General features: G+C 36.8%; 1 protein-coding gene across 7 annotated transcripts in view; it reads left to right on the top strand.

Moving 5' to 3' along the window:
• The window catches only part of runx2b (RUNX family transcription factor 2b), a 150,619-nt gene that overhangs the window by 21,582 nt on the left and 109,738 nt on the right, over nt 1-19,299 (top strand). For all 7 annotated transcript variants that reach the window (XM_048207625.1, XM_048207626.1, XM_048207623.1 and 4 more), the window contains exon 3: nt 5,089-5,216. The gene's annotated coding sequence lies outside the window, so the exon portion shown is untranslated. The remainder of the gene's footprint in view (nt 1-5,088; nt 5,217-19,299) is intronic.

The raw sequence follows: 19,299 nt of genomic DNA, 5'->3' as shown, positions 1-19,299 counted from the left end.
AGTGGAGTCGTGAAAGCGAATTGACAACAGACCCGGAAGAGAAGACAATGCTGAATAAAGTTGTAGTTTTTGTTATTTTTGGACCAAAATGTATTTTCGATGCTTCAAAATGTCGCGGATGTCCTAATCGCCAAAAACAACCACGGCGACGTAAAAGTGCATTACCAACGCTGACAGATGAAAGGATTCAATGGAATCAGTTCAATGGAATCAATTCAATGGAATCAATTCAATGGAAAGAATTCCGGAAGAGAATACAATGCTGAATAAAGTCGTAGCTTTTGTTATTTTTGGACCAAAATGTATTTTCGATGCTTCAACAAATTCTAACTGACCCTCTGATGTCACATGGACTACTTGATGTTTTTATTACCTTTCTGGACATGGACAGTCTACCGTACAAACATTTTCAATGGAGGGACAGAAAGCTCTCGGACTAAATCTAAAATATCTTAAACTGTGTTCCGAAGATGAACGAAGGTCTTACGGGTTTGGAACAACATGAGGGTGAGTCATTAATGACATAATTTTCATTTTTGACTGGACTAACCCTTTAAAACACTCTTGTTTGTAGGACTAATTTCTTATGCATCTCATCCCACGCCTCCGTTGCTAATTCCAAAACGTGATTTTAGAGTTAGTAACAGTGGCTTGAGCCATTGATAGCAAACTAATTTTAAGTTATTAATGCAGTTATTAGAGAGAGAGAGAGAGAGAGAGAGAGATATGAAGTTTGAACTGTAAGTTTCAAAAAGTGATATGGGGTTATGGGTGGCCAAGGCTCATTGATGCATGTGGGGAGCGAAGGCTGGCCCGTGTGGTCCGATCCAACAGATGAGCTACTGTAGCTCAAACTGCTCAAGAAGTTAATGCTGGTTCTGATAGAAAGGTGTGAGAATACACAGTGCATCACAGTTTGTTGTGTGTGGAGCTGCATAGCCGCAGACCAGTCAGGGTGCCCATGCTGACCCCTGTCCACCGCCGAAAGTGCCAACAGTGGACACGTGAGCATCAGAACTGGACCAAGGAGCAATGGAAGAAGGTGGCCTGGTCTGATGAATCACATTTTCTCTTATATCATGTGGATGGCTTGGTACATGTGCGTTGCATGGAACCAAGATACACTATGGGAAGAAGGCAAGCCGGCGGAGGCAGTGTGATGCTTTGGGCAACGTTCTGCTGGGAAACCTTGGGTCCTTCCATCCATGTGGATGTTACTTTGGCACGTACCACCTACCTAAGCATTGTTGCAGACCATGTACACCCTTTCATGGAAACGGTATTCCCTGGTGGCTGTGGCCTCTTTCAGCAGGATAATGCGCCCTGCCACAAAGCAAAAATGGTTCAGGAATGGTTTGAGGAGAACAACAATGAGTTTGTGGTGTTGACTTGGCTTCCAAATTCCCTAGATCTCAATCCAATCCAGCATCTGTGGGATGTGCTGAACAAACAAGTCCAATCCATGGAGGCAACACAATATTAGGAAGGTGGTCATAATGTTGTGCCTCCATAAGTGTATATACTGTATGTTAGTCAATCAATCATTGGTAATATTATATATATATATATATATATATATATATATATATATATATATATAAAAAAAAAGAATTTAAATGTTTTTTTTAAATATACAATTGATTGAAAGGGAAAAATCAGGCATGCCGCTGAAATCCAGATTAGCGTAGGCTCTGTTAAGTCAGCTAAATGAACCATTACTCTGAAGCATCCGTCGCCTATGATGGCAGCAATTACAGGGAATTATTTCCGTTTAGGCATCCCTTATTTTATAAGAGGCCGCCATGAAAGAGATCTGCCAGGATCAGTTTTGGCATGACGCTAAAAGTTTCTGAGGTTTCAGAGCCCATAAAAAGTTGTCACTTTATTTCAAACAGCAACCACAGTTGAATGGACTTTGTATCCTTCTGGAGAAGCCATCAAGAGCTTGAGGTCTGCTGGTTATCGATGGGGGGACGGAAGTGGTTGGAGGAAACTTTTATTCTTCTGTTGTCATTCCAAATCATTAAGACTTTGTTTGACCCACAAGCCAATGGATAATTAAGGGTTTCTTTCGCCCGACTGCTATAGCGAACGCGCCTGTCTGGCGTCACTTGTCATTCTTCTGAGGAAGGCAAAATTATTTATGAGTCCAATGGTGCATACCTGACTAAACTGTGATGGTTGCGAAGTAGCCAAGACATAATCGTAAGGCCTGGAATTACTGTACATACCTCGCTGTGATATGCATGAACGGCTAATTCTTTTAAGGTTGGTTTACTTAGGAGGTCATGTAACTGAGAATAGTCCTGAAATTAATGTTATTGTAATTGACATTCTTAATATTTTCATATGTAAAATGTTCAGATTCACTATCAAAATCTGTTTGAAATATGCAACGTGGTAGTCGGTTGTTTAATGTGTTGCAGTTTATTGCTCTTACTGGGATGTTTTGGCACATTCGGATCCATTGATCTGATTAGCATGTTGGACTGAAACGGCGGTTCGGGCAGCTGAAGTGTTTTGGAGCTGCCAGTGCAGTGGCGCTAACATTGTGAAAGCAAAACAAAACACATGCCCAAGTGAAAACATCTGGTCTCCGTACGCGCTTGTGCTGTGTGCTTTTTTTCTTTCCACGATTGGATGAAATAAGCAGAACTATTACGCCTCTCATTCACAGGTTTAGACTGGGCTTGTCGTGAAATCAAACCAAAACATAATAATGTGTAAACACAAAGTACGGGACATTTGAGCTCTCCCGCCTCAGCTAAGACATCCAAAGCATTGAGGTTTCTTCTGACGAGAGCTGGTCCCAAGTGAAAATGACAATGGAGTGCCTCAGAAAGGAGTCCAAGCATAAAATGTGTTTGTTAAATGTCTGGGTTTCCTTCCGAACAGTAAATTTTAGTTATGGTTACCGCCAACCTCATCATCCACACAGCCACAGACCCTCAGTACCCCTCAAATCTACAATGCGATCTAGGAAAAACTCAGCTAACTTTTATTCATTGCCATATCAGATTCAAAAATCAGGCTCAAGGGTCATATTTTTGCATAATGAGTCCATTATATTATGGTTTAATGTAGGCTATATTTAAACTGTTTTTTTAAAGAAATACTTTTATTCAGCAAGGATTCATTTAATTGATCAACATTTGTTACAAAAAAAACTATTTCAAATAAATCTCTCTATTCATCATTGTATGAAACTTGATAATAAATGATAATCAAAGAAACGTTTCTTGAGCAGAAAATCAAATCATCATGTGACACTGAAGATTGGACTAATTTAGTTTTGCCATTACAGGAATACATTTTGAAATTAGGGCCGTGAAGCGATTAAAATTTATGTAATTACACTAAGTGGCAATTAATTGTAAATTAATCACGCACCTAATTTGGCTGAGAAAGTACCCTCAAAAGACAATTTAAAGTCGTTATTGTGTTAAATGAGAAAAGCTTTAGAATTTTTTTTTTTTTTTTTACATTTTTAAATGCGTTAATAATAACTAATTAATTAAATATAGTGTTGCAGGAAAGTGTGTATAATGTTCAGATGGCGATTGCTGATTGTCATGACTGAGCTGCTGTAGTTTGCCGCTGTAAGAGCAGATTTTTCCAGGTCAAACTGCTACCCTGTGATCCAAAGGAAAGATTTTGGAATGGAACATCTCATTTAGGACAAGAACATTTAAATCTCTAGTGCTAGACCTGCTACGTTCTATTAGATTTTAGCTTCTACTTAATGACAGAAATAAAGATTATTTACTATTATTTTTGATACTAGAACATAACATATATCCATCAGCAATACAACTTTACCTCAGATAAAATTGCTTGTGTACAACTGTGGGCTACCATGTCATTGTTCGTTCTTCCTCATGTTGTTTCACACCTGTATGATGTTTTTCCACTGTAGTTTCATTGAAATCTTTCCCTCCACAGTAGCTCTCAAATCTCAGTCGCACTTCTGTTTGATCACTCTTGGTGTGATGTAAAGGTTTGCCAACCTGTGGTGATGTATTTATACAAGGCAAATGGAGGACAGCCAAGTGACTCTTGACTCCAAGTATCTATCTGATCTGCATTCATTGAAACTGTTCAGATGGCAGCTAGTAGCTACAAATCAGCATATCGGCTTCCATTTGAATTTGATGAGTGAAAAATATATATTTTTTTTAATAAATAATAGTCATAAAAATGTACACTGTAAATTAATTTTAAGTTGTTGTTAATAAAACAAGGATTATTGGAGAATGTTTAAATAGAAATTAATATTTCAGTCTTTCTACTTTAAAATTTCACATTTAATTCAATGTGTTACTTGCTGTTTCTTTGCAGTTATTATTGAAATTTACTAGCAATTTCTGAGTAAATCCTACACCATTTTTTTTTCAGTGTATATGTAATCCATAAAATCTATAAATACCAACCATTTGGGGGAGAAAAAAAAACCTACATGACTGAAGGAATCTCCTCTAGCACATAAAATGATTATATGATTGAAGGGTTCACGGTTTTCAGATGGAATTAAGATAAAGCCTGTGATATAAAACACAATATTATGACAGCATTTCCCAGCATTTGATCTTGTGGTTTGTACTGCCAAGACAATATCTTCAGGCACATTACGAAAACACTGGTCTCTAATTGCTGCATCATTGGCATGAAATAAGTGTATATACAATATACCTACAAGACTCCTCTGAAACTCCATGCGTGTAATAGAAGAAACTCCTCACACAGTTTTGTTCTCGTTCAGGAATGAGGTTGATTCCGAGGCAGGACCCCGTCAGTCACATCCCGCAGTCACTTTCATTTCCAACAGCCCCTTTTGTTTTACTGTTGATCTACAGGCTCTAAACTTTTCAGCTTGACATAAGGAATGTGTGCATTTCATCATGTTTTTGACAGCGCAAAAGAGGACGGTTTGTTCTCGCACGCAGCAAAGGCTGCCGGCCCGTGTTTGCCTTGGACGCCAATGAATAACATTGTACGTGGAGAGGAAATTAAAAATGCAGGGTTGTAATTTACAAGAGAGTGGAACTGATTTAACGCACCCAATCCTCTCCTTTTCATTTTTTTTTCTAGCCGCTGTTCTTCCAAGGCAACCAAATCGGCCGCAGCTGAGAGATGGTAGAGCTCTCTTGTGTCGCCAATATCAAGAAGCACTGAGGCTGCCAGTTCCTCTCGTCTACTGAGGTGTGATGGTGTGAAAGGTAAATGAGTTATGGAATCCAAATGCTGCACGTTTCTCTGCTCTCCCTTGCACTGATCTACCACGTTTTATGCATTTGCAAGGAATGTTTAAGATCTATGGTCAAACTGTTATGGCAAAACACATTTTGTGTGTATCTTGTTCTCCTATCCTACAGAATGTTATCTTAGTAGTATTTATACATGTACATTTATGTTTAGATACTAAAGCCCCGTTCACAACCATTAATTTCAATGGAGAGCTGGCAATTTCTGCCGACACCAGCGACAGTCGGAGCCGTTGAAAAATAGTTGCGAACCTCCCTTATATTAGACTTATATTAAACTCCCTTAGAACATAGACAGAAGCTCATCCATACTTGCTTGACACGTGAGAACAAACCTCATTGGTTCTTCTGGAAGCTCAAATGTGCTGCGTAAATCACGGGAATGAACCTCATTGGTTCTCGCACGTCAAGAAAGCATGCTTGAGCTTCTGTTTACCATGTGCGTTGATAAATGTTTATATGCAAATAAAAGCCTAAATTCAATCTGTTCATCATATAAAGTGATCGGGTCTCTTGAGAAAACTTGGACTAAACCTCTAGATTAGTTTTATGATATCTTTATGACTTTTTTTGAAGTGTCAAAGTGGCATAGCTGTCAATCTCAGATTTCATTGAAAATATCTTAATTTGTGTTTCGAAGATGAATGAAAGTCTTATGGGTTTGGAACGATGTGAGGTTGAGTAAATGATGACGGAATTTAAATTTTTGGGCGAATTAACCCTTTAAGATGTTAGCTTTAAATGAAGGTAATGGCATTAGAACATATTTAATTCATCTCATTAATTATAAGTACACTAAAATCAATGTATTTATTCAGTATTCTATGAACCTCTACTTAGGATTCATAAACATTTGTATGTCTCTAAAGGTGTATAGGGCCTTGCATTAGATATTTATCAGTGTCTGTCTAAACCTTTAGTGAAATCTGAAAAATATTATATACATTTTTATATAAAATATGATACACACACGTCATCAATGCTCTATGCCATCAATAATGAAATTTCAGCTGCCTGGCTCACTGGCGACCAGTTCATTTGACTGCCCTCATCATCATTACCTCTTAACACGGCCTCTGGGAACATCTAAGTGTGGGCAGAATGATGAGTACATGAAGCTTTCTGTGCTATTACGCTGACATTTACATCTGTCAGAGGAAATTATTCTTATACATGTAAGGCGAATATTTTTTTCGAATGCCAGAAAGAGCCTAGAGGTGACAGAGGTGAATTCACTTGTCAGTTATGCTACGTTTTTTGGTGGAGATGTTGTTTTTTTTTTTTTTTTAACTATCTGTGAGTTATTTTAGTCTTGGTTTTGGTTCCAAAACTTGCAACAAAACGTTTCCCTATAAATCACCAAAAGATGGCGACATTGCACAAACATACACGTGTGCGACCATCTTGCTCAATATTTCCTCTTTTAAATGTCCTGTCTTCACTCTTCCCGCTGTTTCAATAGCATTGGCGATGAATTATGTGACAAGGAAGGATGTCTGCGCGTTTGTGCGGCCGTAGGGTACACAGACATGCACCGCTGATTTACGGATATGTTTGAAACTCCTTGATAAATATTTGATGCAGTGGCAGCAGTCAGTGGGAGCTAAAGGAGGTGCAGCAGACAGGTCCGAGACCACAGGGAGGAAAACCCATGCGATTGTGTCGGAAAAATAGGGAAAAAACGTCATTTAGGAGCAGCATGAAGTTTCAGGGCAGGCTAAACGAGATGGATGAAGTGGTAGCTGAGCTGTTTGCATAGGACAAACACAAGACGGGGGTCTGCTTCTAATGATCGCAGGGAAGACGCTGGGCCTACGGGGTCGCGCCAGAGGAATTTTCCTAAAAACACAGACTTCATCCCAGCCCAAGATAGACAGGAAAAGAGTGAACAGTCGAGCGAGGACCCTCCAGAGAGCAGTGAAGTTTTTTTCCAGGAGGGTTTGGCGTGTTCTTGTGGCGCCGGCATGGGTGTTAGCTGACGAGAGGCCGTCATTCCCAGTTGATGCTGTGAACCCGCGTGTTGTTACTGAGCGAAGGCTCTCGCCGCGCTGACTCGTAGGGAGAAGACCCTGTTTGCAAAACCGAACCCTAAGAAAATTAAAAGCTAGTTAGGAGATGACACATTCCTTGGTGCAGATGTTGAGTTGGAGTTGAGAGCTAATATTTTCTGTCTTAGCACATTATGACATCCTCATTAATGTAAGGGAAAACAATGATCAACTTTGATACACAAGCGATGCACAATTATACACACACACGTGTATATATATATAATAATATATACTATATAATATATAAAATTCCAGTATATAATATATAGTAAATAGATATAATAACATTAATGATGACATATCAAATATGCACATGTGTAAATATATATGTGTACAGTATATGTGTATTATACAATTTAATAATATAGTTTATGTATACTTAGTTATACATTTAATATAAATTGTGTTTTGTAAAAGTACTATTATTAATGCAATGTAATTTAATGTATAATTAACACCAAGTCAAGTGTGTGTGTGTGTGTGTGTATATATATATATATATATATATATATATATATATAATGTATATATATATATATATATATATATATATATATATTATGTATGTATGTATGTATGTATGTATGTATGTATATATATGTAATAAGCTATCACAATCTGTGTCAGAATGCTTTAACACAGTAATTGACATAAAATGTAAATAACATGTCAGCACAGGCACGTTCGCATCATTTAGGATGATTATAGTGCACAATCCGGTCCAAACTGACAGAATGATATGAAAATGATGTGTGAGATGAAAACACACACACACACACACACACACACACACACACACACACACACACACACACACACACACACACACACACTCATGGCATTTGAGGTCTACCCAGGATTTTTTCATTTATCATGATGACTGACTGATAACATTTTAATGCACCCGAGTACTCTGTGGCCAGTCCAGATTCAAGAATTGCAGATTCAGGAGTTGAGAAGAGCACAATCTCTCTTTTTTTTTTTTTTTTTACCAACTCCATAGATTTCTTTGTTTGTGATTGACAGGTCTTAACAGGATTAAGGCAGTTGGGTGTACAGTGCAGTACCTGGGATTCATTTAGCTCTTTCCAAACACTCGCCGCAGCTGTTTGTTTTTACTATCGCGTTATGGACACGCTGGAAGCTCTGCTTTCTATTTTTCCAACACAGCAACAAAAAAGATCTAATCTACACCTGGCTGAAAACAAAAGAGAGAGAATAAAACCTCCCATGCCATCTGATTTCTTTAAGATTGTTAAGACCCTTTCGAAAGACTTGTGCCAGGCAACGGTGGATCTCCTTTAAGTGAAATTAAAGTGAAATTTAAGTGAAAAACAGTTCATATTAGGTCAGGGGAGTGATTGAACAGTGCTCTCTTCCACTCTCATTACTCCCAACTGAGGTGCCCTTGAGCAAGGCACCTAACCCCCAATCACTCCCCGGTTGCCACAATAAATAAAAGAAGGCTGCCCATGCTCCAGGTGTGTGTTCACCGTGTGTGCATTTTCAATACTCACTGCTGTGTGTGTAGAGCACAAATTCCGACTGTTATGAGCTGGTTCTTATACTCTTAAAAATAAAGTTTCGAAAAGGGGGTTTTCGCATCGATGCCATGGAAGAACCATTTTTGGTTCCTCAAAGAACCTTTCATTGAGCAGTTCTTAACAGAACCATTTTTCCTTAATGTGAAGAACCTTTTAATAATCTAAAGAACCTTTTACCACCGTAAAGAACCTTTTGTATGATGGAAATGTTCCATGGAAGATAAAGGTTCTTTATAGAACCATCAGTGCCAATAAAGAACCTTTCTTTTGTAAATGTGTATTAGCGAATCAAAAACGTACAGCACAACCTCTTTGTTCCAATTTTCGAACGAATGATTCTTATAAACCTGTTCATTTAGTGAATCAAAAATGATTCTTTTGAGCTGGTTCTATGTAGTGAAGTAAACACTCTTAAAAGTAAAGGTTTCACAGCGATGCCATAGAATTACTTGGTTCCTCAAAGAACCTTTCAGTGAAAAGTTCTTAAAAGAACCATTTTAATCTAAATAACCTTTTTTCCCCATTATAAAGTACCTTTTGTGCAATGAAAGGTTACATGGATGTTAAAGGTTCTTCGAGGAACCATCATTGCCAATAAACAACCTTTATTTTTAGCTTACAAATGACTGTTATGTTGTACTTAAGGCTTAGATCAGTTTAAAGATGTGCGTTATGAGTTTTACCAGTGGTATTTTATAAAAATGAATTAATGACAAATGTTACCTCATTTATTTGTTATAATATAATATAACATAATATAATATTTTGAAATGATCTTATCATTTTGCAACGGAATTCCAATTCTTTTAGTTCTTTTAAAGAACCAGAATCATTCATAGGAATCATATCTGAAATCGTTAAGTTTCATATGATTCAAATCCTCAACTTTAAGCGAGCACAATGATGCATACAGAATCTACAGTACTGTATATAGGTATATGATGTGACCTTGAATATCTAAACCAGAATGGGATGTTGGATATATCCGGACGTTTTCCAGAATTAAATAAATTATTCACATTTGTACAGTCGGGTTTCAGACTTCCCTTGAAAAGCCTCACAGAGCATGATGGAGCTGTGTGACAAAAGTGAAGCTGATAAATTCATCTGTCATCCAGCAAAAACACATCAAACCCCGGATCATGTGAATAAACACCCCTGTTTACTTAGGGGCTGTCCCAGCAGCTTGAGTTTTAATTCGTCCTTGTGCATTTTTACAGATCCATAAATATCCAAACGTGCACTGCGGCGTAGCATAACAAGGACCAAGAAAAATAATCCCGGGGAAGTCGAGATACAGAGACTGTGTGTTCGTTCTGAGGCAGAGGAATTCGATTGCTATACATTAATTAAGTCGTGGCTTCTCTAGAATGACAGGTAGGAGTAGTCACCAGAGGGCCGTCTGATGACATGCCAAGAGTGCACTGGCCGGTGTGTGTATGAGTGATTTATGAAGCCCTCAATATGTGAGGGGGTTGTATTCAAAGGCTTGTATTTTTAAGCTTGGTACACACATGTGAAGTTTTCGGCGGGCGAGCCTATTAAGACATCATTTATCCTTTATCACAGCCATGTTGATAACAACCTCCGGCGCACACGAGGCAAATATCTATAGGGATTCTGGCAGCCGTCAGCTTCCGACCATTTCCAGGGCAAGACACATAAATAAAAAGGACAGTGTTTAGATCCCAGCCGGCCTGCCTTTATTCGTTTATAATACAAGGATGTTAAATAGGAAGTAATAGCACAGCGTATTGAATCATTTCCTTCCTGTACAGACAATGCTTTAATTTGGACCGTCCCATGATACCCTAAAGGCTGTCTGTCCTACTGGTGCTGTCTGCCACTCTGTTCTGTGCTTTAAAGTTTGCATCATTAATTAAGGAGAAAGAGCAGTGAATTCCAAAAGAATTGGTATTTTTATTGAGGAGGTATGATGTCATTTTTAGTTTTGTATTAGGTCGTAATTATTGGAACGGCTCGACCTCAATAATTAAAGACTGAACCCAGCCAAAGGAAGTCAGAACAAAGGCTGAGACTTAAGAAGTCCATATTATTTTAATGCAACCACATAACAGTTGAGAAAACAAGCAGCTAAAAAATATATTTTGTTTTGTCTTTCTTTTTTTTTTTAATGTATCACAGTATCCACTAAAATATTAATCAGCACAACTGTTTTCAGAGTTGATGATAATTAGAAATGTTTCTTAAACAGCAAATCAGCATATTAGAATGATTTCTGAGGGATCGTGTGACACTGAATGATGCTGGAATTCAGCTTCACCATTGTAGGAATAAATTAAATTTTAAAGTATATTAAAATGGAAAAGAGCTGTTTTAAATTATGCTAATATTTTACTGTTTTTACTGTAGATGCTGCCTTGGTGAGCATAAGAATTTTAAAAAAATATATATTTAAAAATCTTACCGACTCCAAACTTTTGAACATTATGTATTTTCCACATTATTCTTTTTTCTTTTTTTTTTGAAAAATAAAATGCCACATTTTTTTTCTCAATTTAAAACCAAAAAAACAAACAAAATAAACAACTGTTGCTGCATCCCAACTCGCATACTAAATATCTGTCCTAAATAGTATTTGAAATTAGAATTAGTGTGTCCCAAATCGTAGTATGTTGAAATGAGTATTCCAAAAACACACGGATGGTCTACTTTTTCCGGTTAGAATCTGAAGTGCAGATCCGTGCACATTCTAACGGCTAATATTGCCCATAACACATTGCGCTATGGACGAGGATTCGTTTAAAACTACAAATATGAATAAAAAGTGTTCAAAAAACCACTACAAACATGACGGATGTGTGAGACCGACGGTTAAGATGAAGGGGTTTGAGTGATTAACAATCAGTATCTAACCTGATGAGAAGATATTTAAATGTTATCCACATTATATTTCATCTGCAACAGCATTGTGAGCTTTTATAATGATACGTTTGGTCATCAACTTTTAAATGCATCTGATGAAGAGAGTTCTCCACATGATTGGCAGATCAACGTGCGACTACATTTCTCTCCGAAACGGTTGGAAATTAAATTTGGAGGATTTTAACTCTGACAAGATGATTGACAGTGCAGTTTTAAATGGTTACATGTTGCATAACTAAGCAACAGAACGTCCATTAAAGATGCAATTATGTCCCGAAGATTGCATACTCTTCTGATACACACTCAAAAGAATGTACTTTTTCTTCACAAAACAGTACATTCTTTTGGGGCGTAGTATAAGAAGGCGAATTGGGACGTAGCTTGTCGACCACTAGGGGAGGAATTGGGGACAAAAAGGACAGCACTGTAAACTACACTGTATCCGAAATTGCATACTTTGTTCAGTAGTTACTTATTTTAAATAAGTACTTACTTTGTGATCACTAAAAAAGTATGTTCTATATAGTATGAATGTGTGTAGTATGTATGTAATCTACATTCGCCATATTGTCATTATCATGTGGCCTACCAGCGTCGGTTTCGTCGCTTCACTGCAATTCACAAATCCTCTCCCATGGCCTCATGGGATAGTAAAGTGTCCATGGTATGCACACTTCAGAATCTCGCCGGAAGTAGTTAGTCATCTGGGAACTTTTTGCCTGATCTTTTATGAGTACTGTGAATTCGAACAGACTGCTCCTGTCACATATTCTTTTTCACCTACTATATAGTAGAGAAGTATGGGATTTCAGATGCAGCCCCAGTTTTTCCTGAAGTGAGTCCATCAAAAATCGTTTTAACAAAATGTAAGCCATGATGTTTTACCTCAATACAACCTGAAGATAATATATAAAGAACAGACATTTATGAGCTGTAAAATTGTAAAGTCTGTCTGGGAAACGTGATTTTAGTTTCTAAAGTTGTCAGCAAGATTTAGATGTACTTCAGTCAATAATGTTCAAGACCACCTCAGAGTGACTGAACCAACATATTTTGTAATTATTTCACTGACTACTGTATTAAAACATACCACTTCTATTACAGCCTGTTTAATAATGATGATACTAACGACAATTAAATTATGATGACAATTATCATTATTTGTGTTTTTTTCTAATTGCACGTTAGATTCAGTGAAGCAGTGGAAATTCCAGCAGTAGCTATCATTTTCATTTTCCAGGTACAAAAAAATGTACGATTACGTAATTTTGTCATATTAATATACCGACATTTCCATTTCAAAACCAAATGAATGACTCTTCCTCATCTTAAATTAGCATGAGATGGTTATACGATATAAAATGTCTTCTGCATTTCCAAATCCACTAAAAAAACTGAACTCTGCCAGGACGTGGCTCTTTTACAAGAAAATGCAGAGACCGCAAATTGCGCTCAACAATTCCAGTGCTCCTGGAGCTGACCACTTTAAAAACGTCCTGCTTCAAGATTATAAATGCTGTTTGATGGCTCCTTCATTACATCCCGAACAGAGGGGGCGTAGTCAGCAGGCGGGTGTCCACCATCTTGTGGGGTCAGGAAGGGTTGGGGATCTTTTTGATGTGGGCGGGGACTTTAAGCCCCCATCACTACAAGGTTCTGAGGTCTACGACAGGAAGTACACAAGGGAGCAGGGTTAATAAAAAGACAATCACATAACTCAGTGTGCAGTCAAACTAGCAGAATCTAAAACATACACCGTTAAACAGGGTTTGGCAATATTGAGAACTGAGTGTGAATTTGAATTGAGTTTGAATTTGAATCAGTATGACAGCAAGTGAAATGTACTAATTCAGCAGAAAAATTTAATTAGTCCAACATACACTGATAAAAAATTGGGTGTAGAAACAATTTTTACTCAGTAATTGCTAGTAAACTTCAGAAATAATTACAAAGAAACTGCAAGTAACACTGAATTAAACATGTAGAAAGACTGAAATTGTATTTTCTTGTAAAACATACTCCAGTAATATTTGTTTTAAAAAAATTACAGTGTATAACATAAAATTTCACTATTTGTGCATATTTTTTCAAGCATATGTATATATGTTTTATTATTTCGTGATGTGAAGAATATATCGGTTTCCTGAGCTGATTAGACATATTTTTACTAATTAAACTAAGTTCAATATTGTCAAAACAAAACTGTTTTTAATTTTGCCATACAGCAATACAAGATCTTTCCGATCACTGTATGAAAATAATTACTGTCATAAAAATTCAAGTCTATTAATTATTTAACAAATTGGAACATTATAGGAAACTAAGGCTCCTCCACCCTGATACATATAATGATAAAATTAAATATATATTAAATAAACATATAAAATTAACTGTATAGTAAATATATTTATTTGATAAACATATACAACACTACACATAAATATATAGACTAAACACACACATATATGTACAGACAACATATTTATGGGTAATTCATACTAAAAATGAAATGTGGTTTTAAAAACAGTTGATGAATTTCATTCAATTTTGCTTGCACTTAAATTCAAATCTGAACTACATTTGCTGACTCAATTCACATTTAATTCAAATTCAGTTCTGAATGACACACAACCCTGCTGTAAACATGCTCTCATGTCACACGTGACGATCAACACCATTAATATGTGACTTAAACGGATGACTAAATAATTACTATTATGTAGTATGGATTGCTCACCAAACACGTACAAAGAGCCCATTGTCAGCACCTCTTATACGCGTGTAAACACTCTAAACATAGAGATGTGATGCTGTTATCAAACTCAGTTATCATCACGCTCTGACATAAGCCACGTGTTTAATAATCGCTTGATCATATGATATCAATAGTGATGATTCTCCAACTTGTCACTCTTTCCATGGCATCAGCGTGTTTCGACGCTCTGACCCCTGGATCTCAGTCAAACGCGTGGGATCAGTAGGTCAGAGGAGGTCCTGTGGGAATGACGGTTGTCTCTTAGACTTTTATTGTCTGCTGTGAGACATGCTTCCAGTAAACAGGGCTTTTAGTTTGGTAAGTGGGTTATGAGGTCAACATTGGCCAGCTCAGAATAGACGGCATACAGCACCCACTCAGGTTCAGTTCAGTGCTCTGTGTCACTCCTGCTATTTGCTGTTTGGATGATTCAGTTGACTAAGCATTTTCCCTTCACTCTCATGTCTAAATAACAGCTTTCTTGCTTTTCAATCATAGATTGCTGCCATATGCGAGTCCGTTTGCCCATTTTTCTTTAATGCCGTTTTTTTTTTTTCCCCTCTACATTTCTCTGGGCAATTACATTTGACAAATTATTATGTAGTCACTCTCTTACTACCACTCTCTTATACCAAATGCAAACCAAAATTTGGTGTGCAAAACAGCCAAAAGCAGATACATAAATAGATGAATAAGTAGTAAATAAGATCAAGACCTAGAACTACAGCTGTCAGTTGATTCATTAAATTAAGTGCTAGTTCAATTTCAAGGATTTTTGTAGTCCTTTCTGTGACTGGTTGACATAAATATATAATCATCATCATAAGATCTCATATAATATATTAATATTATATTAATATATAATAATAAATTGCTCCGCTTCACGTTGTGGCCGAATTACTACCTTGGGTGTGCATTATGTTCTAATAATTCAACGGTCATTGATTAATCCGCTTATACTACCGTTACTACCATGGTCGACATTTGACTCGAAGTTAGGGGGGGCAAGAAAATAAAATAAAATATTTTTGTACCTGTAGAAATTTTACACAAGCAATTTTAAGTTTGATTGTTACTTGTTTATTTACTCATTAATTTAATAATTTTCTTCATTTTATTATCACGGGAAATGACGTGCACGATTTGTGAATCATTGTCCATCATTTTGCAAGCAACTGGTGATAAAGGAAAATTCCACATTGCAATATTGAAAATATGACCATTTTAAACTATGAAGGCGAGCTAGTGGATATCACACAAACAATGTGCAAACTTTGAGTTATGCGGGTGAAGTCTCAAACGCCAGTCAATTATTCACTACAGAAAATGAAAGTAAAAACTGGCTGAGCTTTTGGCACGCTACATTAACGGCACATGTTTTGTAAGTACGGAAGAGGATTAGGGCCAAGCAATAATAAAAAAATAAAACCATCTCGAGATTAAAGTTGTTAAATTTCGAGAAAAAACTAGTTAAATTTTGAGAAAAAAGTCGAAATAAAATGTTGAGAATAAACTCGTTAAATTACGAGAAAAAATTTGTTAAATTTCGAGAAAAAGGTTGAGATAAAATGTTGAGAATAAAGTCATTAAATTACGAGTAAAAACTCATTAAATTTCGAGAAAAAAGTTTAGATAAAATGTTGAGAATAAAGTAATTCAATTACGAGAAAAAAAACGTTAAATTACGAGAACAAATTTGTTAAATTATGAGAAAAATGTCGTTAAATTTCAAGAAAAAAGTTGAGAGAAAATGTTGAGAATAAAGTCATTAAATTATGAGAAAAAAGTCGTTAAATTACGAGAACAAATTCGTTAAATTACGAATTTGTTCTCATAATTTAACAACATTTTTCTCATAATTTAATGACTTTATTCTCATAATTTAATGACTTTATTCTCATAATTTAATGAGTTTATTCTCAACATTTTATCTTGACTTTTTTTCTCAAAATGTAATGACATTTTTCTCATAATTTAACGGATTTTTGTTCGTAATTTAACGACTTTTTTCTAGAAATTTAATGATTTTTTTCTCGTAATTTAATGACTTGATTCTCAACATTTTATCTCGACTTTTTTTTCTAAATTTAACAACTTTAATCTCGAGATGGTTTTATTTTTTTTTATTATTGCTTGGCCCTAATCCTCTTCCGTAGACAAAGAGACAATGCGAGATGAATCTAATTTATTTTCTTAATATTTCTCTTGTGGCCCATAGTGAGAAAAAATTAGGATTTTTCATGAATTGAGAAGAATTTCGTGTTAAGGGTTTTTTTTAAATGAGGAGTATGCTATCTTTTTATTATCGTCAGTTATGCGGTGATGCGCTATGATTGCGGTGCAAGTGAATTGCAATATTAATTTAATAATAAAAGTAGCATAATAAGAAAAATGTAATACCCCTGCGTGCCCCTTCCACTACACACCATTGTGAAGAGCTAAAATGCGTTCACCAGTCACAGCATCAAAGCGATAAACTGTTTTATCCAAATCCACATGCATGGACCATTCAGTGTTCATTACTGCAATGTCCGAGTCTCTCCTGTCTCATGGTGTTTCTCGTATGTTTTCAGTCGGCGCAACCAAGAAAAAATTCTTTCACACGATGCGGTGATCATTGGCACAGTCAAGAATAACTTAAAGAGGTTGCCAACGTTTACTAGACTGTTGACTAGCTTTGATTCTCTGAACAGCGGCCACTGTTCAGAGAAAAAAAATCAGCTGAATTTTTGTGACCACGGACGGTGCGCGTACAACAGCGCACGTGCGGGTGAATTGAGCGCTTGAAAAGTAGATAGTGCGCAGGCGCCGAACGCGTCTTTCCGCACTCATGAGCAAAGGAGTATCATTGAAAGGCTTTGCGTGCTCAACTGTGCGCGAGACGGAGTGGGATGCGGAAAATGAAGTATACCTGGGCCTTAACCGCTCCAAATTGTAGTGGAGCTGACGGCTCACATCGGGAAAAATATGGGGTGGCATTTGTTTTTTCGAATCAGTGGTTCGAAGCGTGAAAGTCACGTGATTTCAGTAAACAAGGCTTAGTAATGTCATAATTGTTTAGGAATTGATTCAAAACAAATGATTTGTAAAGCTTCGAAGCTTCATGAAGCAGTGTTTTGAAATCGCCCATCACTAGATTTTGATGAATAAAGTCGTTATTTTGTTTTTTTGGCTCACAAAAGCATTCTTGTTGCTTCATAACATTAAGGTTGAACCATTGTAGTCACATGAACTGTTGTAAATTTATCTTTAATACCTTTCTGGCCGTTTGAAAGTATAAATTAACTTGCTGGCAATGGAGGCCTCACTGAGCCATCAGATTTTATCAAAAATACCTTAATTTGTGTTCCGAAGATGAATGAAGGTCTTGCGGGTATGGAACGACATGATAGTGAGTAATTAATGATATAATTTTCATATTTGTGTGAAATAACTCTTTAAAATACTCGTTTGTAGGACTAATTTTTTACACATCTCATCCCACGCCTGTTTCTAATTCCAAAACCTCATTTTAGAGCTAGTAACTGAAGCTTTAGCCATTGATAGCAGACTAATGCAGTTATTAATGCAATTATTAGAGAGAGAGAGAGAGAGAGAGAGAGATTAAGCGTGTGTGAATTACCTGAGTCTGTGCGTCTCTCAACAGTGTTCGGCAGCAGCGTCTCTAATAGCGAAACTGTAAGTTTATCTGCTTCAAGAACAGGCTGTTATTACCTTGCTAGTCAGAAATGTCATGTAGCTTTTAAGCTACTAAACTTTTTACTGATAAAATTGTCAGAGCAGCGCTGACAACACGTTTCTGTGTGAGTGTGTGAGATGTATGTTTTGTGAGTATGTCTGTTACATGTGCCTTGGGTCCGTGCTCTCTTCTCATTATATGGACTCCATTTCCCACAATTCCCCACCTAGGAACTAATCACACACTCACACCTGTTTCCCATCAGTGACACTTTATAAGATACACTCAAACACACACACATGGCTGAGTATTCTGTTATGGATGGGATGGGACAACGGAGTTGGAGATCCACGTGCAGAGAGCACGGACCCAGGGCGCATGTAACAATGTGCTTTCTGTTCATAATAAAACGTAATTTTGTTGCAAAAATCATGGAAACGATTTATTGTTTTCATCCTATTGTTTACTATATTTATTTGCTTGGTCAGTGTGGTTGTGGGTTTTGGTTCTTTTGCGGTTGTAGTCTGTAAGGATCTATTGAAATAACCAAAGTCCTTTGGCGAAGTGATATGGAACTGTAATCCGGTCAAGACCTGCCTGGAACTACTTTAGCCGTGTATTTCCCTGAAAATAATTGCACACCTTAGAATGTATGTCAGCCAATCCGATTAAAGCATTCAACAACCCTATAGTATAATAAATGTTAAACGATTCATCTCAAAGATTAATGCACGTTAACTTCAGCAATCCTACTTGGAACACATTAGACTGATAGAAAGTCCTAAATTGTTCAGGAGGAGATGGGGTGGTTCCTCATGGATTGCATAACCTTTGTGATTTACTGCAAAGTCTGAGAGAAGTAATTCCGCTATAAATCTGTTAAAATATATGTGGGCTGGATCCTTAATAATAGATGATTATCCACTACATTGCATCAGTGAAAATCCAGCCCCCCTTCCTCAAAAACTCAGGGACAAAGGGACTTTTTTCCTTTTTTTTCCCCCTCCTAAATGTTCCCATGTGAAGCAGCACACAGAGCCAGTGAGTAAATGAAGGGTTTTGCGTGGAGATCTGAGAGAGCCTACAGCAGTGATTGATGGGCCGCAGGAGGGTGGGGAGGTTC

The sequence above is a fragment of the Megalobrama amblycephala genome, linkage group LG11 (genome assembly GCF_018812025.1).
Source record: "Megalobrama amblycephala isolate DHTTF-2021 linkage group LG11, ASM1881202v1, whole genome shotgun sequence".
Lineage (NCBI taxonomy): Eukaryota > Metazoa > Chordata > Actinopteri > Cypriniformes > Xenocyprididae > Megalobrama > Megalobrama amblycephala.
This window is presented reverse-complemented; position numbering and strand designations above follow the sequence as displayed.